The sequence below is a fragment of the Cucumis melo genome, chromosome 11, assembly GCF_025177605.1.
Source record: "Cucumis melo cultivar AY chromosome 11, USDA_Cmelo_AY_1.0, whole genome shotgun sequence".
NCBI classification, from domain to species: domain Eukaryota; kingdom Viridiplantae; phylum Streptophyta; class Magnoliopsida; order Cucurbitales; family Cucurbitaceae; genus Cucumis; species Cucumis melo.
Genome location: NC_066867.1, coordinates 26,071,364 through 26,077,099, shown reverse-complemented (window position 1 = coordinate 26,077,099; position 5,736 = coordinate 26,071,364). Strand labels below are relative to the sequence as shown.

The 5,736-nt window shown below is 31.9% G+C and overlaps 1 non-coding gene across 1 annotated transcript; it reads right to left on the bottom strand.

Moving 5' to 3' along the window:
• Positions 1–2,400: 2,400 nt before the first annotated feature.
• On the bottom strand, positions 2,401–2,492 carry LOC127144085 (small nucleolar RNA snoR114). Its single transcript, XR_007815709.1, has one exon. It is a non-coding gene; the product is annotated as a small nucleolar RNA snoR114 (small nucleolar RNA).
• Between the last annotated feature and the right edge of the window lie 3,244 nt (positions 2,493–5,736).

The following is a 5,736-nucleotide window of genomic DNA, read 5'->3' as shown; positions in this document are numbered from 1 at the left end:
TTTTTTTTTTTTTTTTTTTTACCATTAGTCTATATTTTTTTAAGGCTAAATTATATAAAAACAATACCCTTCATCTTTGACATTTGTTTCAAAATACTCTTACACTTTCAAAATAAATATCATATTACCTTTGAACATTTATATAAACGTTTCAAAATATACCATTAGGGTAAAGCTTCTTTATAGTTTGAATAAACTAAACAGAAATTGGGACATAAAATGGTGCAGCAAGTGATGGAGAAAAAAAAAAAAAAAAGGAATCATTATATCATTTTAAGTTACTTCAATTTTATATCACATAAATCACGTGGAATTAGCTAATTTATTTCAATATGTAACACAATTGAAAAGTTCATAAATTATATAAAAAGAATAAAAATAATCAATTCAACTGTTTATATTAATTAGTAGAGCTTTTTTTTTTTCTAAAAATAAAAGGAAATTAATTGGTAATATCCCACTCAAGAAATAGAAGACTAAAGCAGAGATCCATAATTAAACTTTTTTTATGACATGAAATGTGTGGAATATTTATAAAGATTCTCTTAGTTCCAATCAAAACCTCTGCTTTTCTCTTAATAATTGAGTTACAATGTTCTTAAATAGAGCTTTGAAAGCAACTACCATTTTTATATGATATGATCTGATATGATATAGGGGCACATAGACACACATACCATGCACAATACATATTTTTATCATAATTTCATTCTAAATATAATATTTCTCAGTTAGACTCACAATGCATAATAATAATTGTTATCATGACATTCATCAAATATATATTTCAACAGAAAAAAATGTTATCTTTTCATATTTATTTTGTCTAAGATGAATATTTTTGTATTTATCCATTATTTAGAAGTGATTCGCTATAAATAATATCCCCTAATGAATTTACGTATGATAAGACATCAATAAAATTTGAAATCTCTCTCCATCGAAGATTTTAGTTAATGTATAATGGGGTATCATAAGTGCCATTTGCATTGTTTTGTTGTTGATATCCCCCACTTTAAATATAATATCCAATTGTTTCTAAAAAAATTCAAATCATATATCTTGTTTCTAAATATATATCTTTCTAAAATTTTAGCTCTTCAAAAGTATATATTTTAAGCATAATAGTTAAATTTTCATTTAACAAAAGAGGGATATATTTTCAAACTTAACAAGATTTGTCGCACTAGAGCTTTATCAACATGAACAGTATGCCATGTGGACTTCGTCAATGCCAGCACCAGAACACACTCATGAAGGGGAAAGACGTACTTAGTTGACCTCTTGAGGCTGAAAATCCAAGAAAACTATTATATGCACGTATAGAACTTGGACCTAATCATTTAAGGTCCATGTTGTGTGTCATATGCAAAGATCACACCTATATAGTATATATGATAGTTATGGATCTCCTATTAAACAACGAATAACTCTATAAATACAAGACTCTTGTGAGATAACATACAAATGTAAATATTGAGTTAAGCATATCAAAGTGTGGAAAAACATATAAGATCACATGAATAATGTAATTGGTATCACATCTTAAAGCATTTTGATGCATCCTGTAGGTTTAAGTAGACCATGACTAAATTTTTGGCATGAAATTTTATAGTAGCTGAGATATAAATATGGAGTAGAAAGAAAATGAGAAATAGGCTAAAATGAGTTGAATTTAAGAGGGAAAAAGAAGTGGATAATGTGATAGATAATATAGAATTGACATTTTATTAGCAAATTATTTTAAAGTGTGAGGAATTTGAATTCTTTTTTGTTTAGAAAAAGAAGAAGGAAAAGAAATTTGAGGAAAGTAGAATTGAAAATAAACATAATGGGTTGAAATAAGAGCTTCCGGTTATGACTTTTGTGTCCGTTTCTTTGTCTATCACCATAGCCGCCAGCAGCCTCGGATCATCCTAGCTAATTTCACAACTTCAGTTCTAGTTTTTTCTTTTTTTCCCTAACATTTTATTTTTGCAAATTTTTAAGATAAAGTTTTGATTAAATGGGTAAAGATTTAGAAGGTCGTGATTTAATTAGTAAAATATTAGAAGAGTAGGTATTTATATATATACTTGAAGAGTTTAAGAAAGTGATGAAATTTAAATTGTATAATACCAATTGATAACGTGAATTTCAAATTATCTTTCCTGAGATGCACTTAAATCATTAAGGGATAAACTTTTTGTCGTTTGTGAAGGGAGAAAAATAATAGGATAAATTTGTAATATTAGGTTGGCAGATGTGTGTTATTGGAGATGCAATTTGAAATACTACAAAAATACGAAGGTACGTGGAAATAGTAAGAAATTATGAAATATCTTTTATGAGTCTCCATCTTTTTTTTATTACTTAATTATTAATTTTTTTAAAATAATAATAAAAAAAAAATAAAAAGACAAGCTCAGGAACGCTTCACACTTCGTCTTAGTTAATCGGACGATTGTGATGGACCCAACCATCACCGCCAGCGTTAACTTTCGTCATTGCTTGACTAAAGCATGCACCAGCCGGGAATCGAACCCGGGTCTGTACCGTGGCAGGGTACTATTCTACCACTAGACCACTGGTGCTTGTTGCTTTAGGATATGATCATTTTCTTATTTAACTAATACGTTGACAAATACAGAGAAAAACTTCACTTATTGTATTTACACATTTCAAGTTCCTCTTTGCAACGTTAAGGAGGTGTTGGTGTTTCCTTTCAACCACTGAATTTTTTTGAGGAGTGTATGCATAGGAAACTGATGAGTAGTTCCTGTTTTGGCAAAGAATTCTATGAAGCTCAACTCAGGGGCATTATCATAACGAAAACTTTTGATTTTCTTTGAGAATTGAGTCTCAACAAGTTTGAAAAAATTGGGAATAACTTGTAGAATGTCACTTTTATTTTTCAATAGATGTATCCATGTTACCTTGATTTATCATCAACAATGGTGGCAAAGTAGGTATAACCTGTATGTGTTTGGATTTTAAAGGGACCTCATATATCACAGTGCACTAGGTCAAAAATATTATTAGCAACATTATTTAAGGCAGGAGATGAAAGACGATTCTATTTAGCTAAGGTACAAATGTGACACACTTGTTTACCATTTAAGACACCAGAAATCTCTATTAGTTTTGACAATTCTTTTATTCTACTAATAGAGGGGTGTCCCATACGATTATGGCATGTAGTTGCAGAAGCTTTACACAAAAAGACAACAAATTCAATAGAGTAGTCTTTATTCTTTTCATCATTTACTTTTAGTAAGTATAAGTCACTAATTAGCTTAGCCCTCCCAATCGTTTTCGAAACTGACTTGTCCTGAATCATACAGTTGGTGTTAGTAAAGGATATAGAATATCTTCTATCCTTAAGTAGAGCACTCACTGATAGCACGTTGTATTTGAACTCAGGAATGTATAAAATATCCTTTAATATCAGTTGTTTTGCTATTAGAATGTCACCTACATACTCAACCTTTAAACAAATTTTAGTTGGCAGTATAATTTACATATTCTGAATGTTGTGTAGTTGTTTAAACATAGATTTATCATGGCATATGTGAGAGGAGGCTCCAGAATCTATGATCCAATAAGAATTGATGAGTGAATTAGAAAGACATTTACTTGCTATGTGAATAGTTTCTGTCTTAGAGATCTCATCAATTTTTTGAGAATTCAAGTGTGTCTGCAGCATATTCAAAAGCTGTGAGTATTGGTGTCATTATTAAGACTGGCGAAGAAGGCCGATTGATTGCCTTTTGTAGCTTCTGATGGCTTTTCATTGTTGGTTTGCATACAATTCTTTGGCTTTTGTAGATGGACTAACTACAAGAAATCGAGGTTTTTCTGACGCACAAAAACGCGTTGGAAGAAATGATGTCGGGAAATACGTCTTATCCCAATGACACTTTTTGCACGTCGGGTAAAGGAACTTTTCCCGACGCCGTGATAGAGTCATCGAGAAAGATGACAACATTTCTGACGTCTGGGTGAATAGCGTCGAGAATAATAACTTATCCTGACGCTCCCTGCACGCGTCGAGAATTGTCAGTCGAAAAAGTTCAAAATTTTTAAATATATTTAACTTTTCCCGACGTCGTACATAACGGTGTCGGGGAAAGTTTATAATTTTTTTAAATATACTTGACTTCTCCTGACGCCGTACATAACGACGTCGGGAAAAATTTAGAATTTTTTAAAATATATTTGATTTCTCCCGACACCGTACATAATGACGTCAGGAGAAGTTTATAATTTTTTTCAATATATTTAGCTTCTCCCAACGCCATACATAACGACGTCGGGAAAAGTTTAAATTTTTTAAATATTTTAATTTCTCCCAACGCCATGCATAACGGCGTCGGGAGCTCCCCTTTAAAACCCATTTTTAGATCGGTTTGACAGATCTGAAAGAAAATCGAAAAATGAGAGAGAGAAAGAGAGAGAGAGATTCCAAAGTTCCAAAAGAAGAAGAAACTCCATCCGCCATCAGATCTTCGCCGTCAATCTTCGTCATCCGATCTTATCGCCGCCCCTCGCCGTCGGTAAGTGAATCCTTTTTTTTTCTTTATTTTGGTTTAGGTATAAGAAATATAATTAAATTTGTGATTGTCTTGTGGATTTGTATCAATAATGTTTAAACTATGTTCATTTTGTTGTGGATTTGTTGTTGATTGTGTAAATTTTGTTCTTATTGTGTTGATTTTTTGTTATTGTTCTTTATGTTTTCAATCCTCCCTTCCGATGTAATTTTTTTTGTTGTTTTTGTTGATTTTGTTATTGTTTTTATTGTTCTTTATGTTCTTTATTATTCTTTATGTTTAAACTATGTATGAATAATGTTGATTGCTAAAATTTCCATTCGTTTGTTTAGATCTCATTCTCGGTTGTGCAGAAAAAAAAAGTGGATCTCCCGACGCTATATTTTGGTGCGTCGGGAGAGGCTCTCCCGAGTCATTTTTCCCAACGCTGTTCCCGATGCAGGTTTATGCGTCGAAAAAGGATTTTTCGACACTTTTCATATATCACTCAACGCACGAGATCTTCATTTTCTTGTAGTGACTAAATTATGATTTGCTAGTTTATGTCCTGGTGGATAACCATGTAGTCTATAACATTTATCAACAATATGGCCTCTATATCCACAGTTAGTGCACATTGGTCGGGTATTTTTGTTTTTGAATTTCTCAATTGTAAACTTTTTCTCAGTGTTAGCCATCAGAGTTATATTCTCAATTGTAGATATAGATCCAATAGATCTCTACCTTTCTTCTTGAATGATAAGTGAGAATACCTTGTTTATTGCTGGTAGAGGTCAATCAATAGAATTTGTGCCCTGATTTGTGCATATGACTCATATTCAAGCCCATAAGGAATGTCATTACAAATTCTGCATTCAAGAATTCTATCATCTTCTTTGATCCTTGACAAGTGCATTCATCCATTAGTTTGTGTTCAACGCGTTTCTGCCAAATAGTAGTGATTTTTGCTAATATACTTCCACTGGAAGATTTCCTTGGGTAGTAGTCACGAGATCTTTTCTCAACTGGTATATATGTGGCTCATTAGACTGACGGTACCTCTCTTTTAATTCATCCCAATCTCTTTGATGCTCCCGCTGTAAACTAAGCTGGTAGCAATTTCTTTTGAGATTGAGTTGTTAATCCATGAGGCTATTACGTCATTATTACATCTCCATGCTGATAGTAAGCTTCCTTCTGACGGTTTTTCAATTATTCCAGTAAT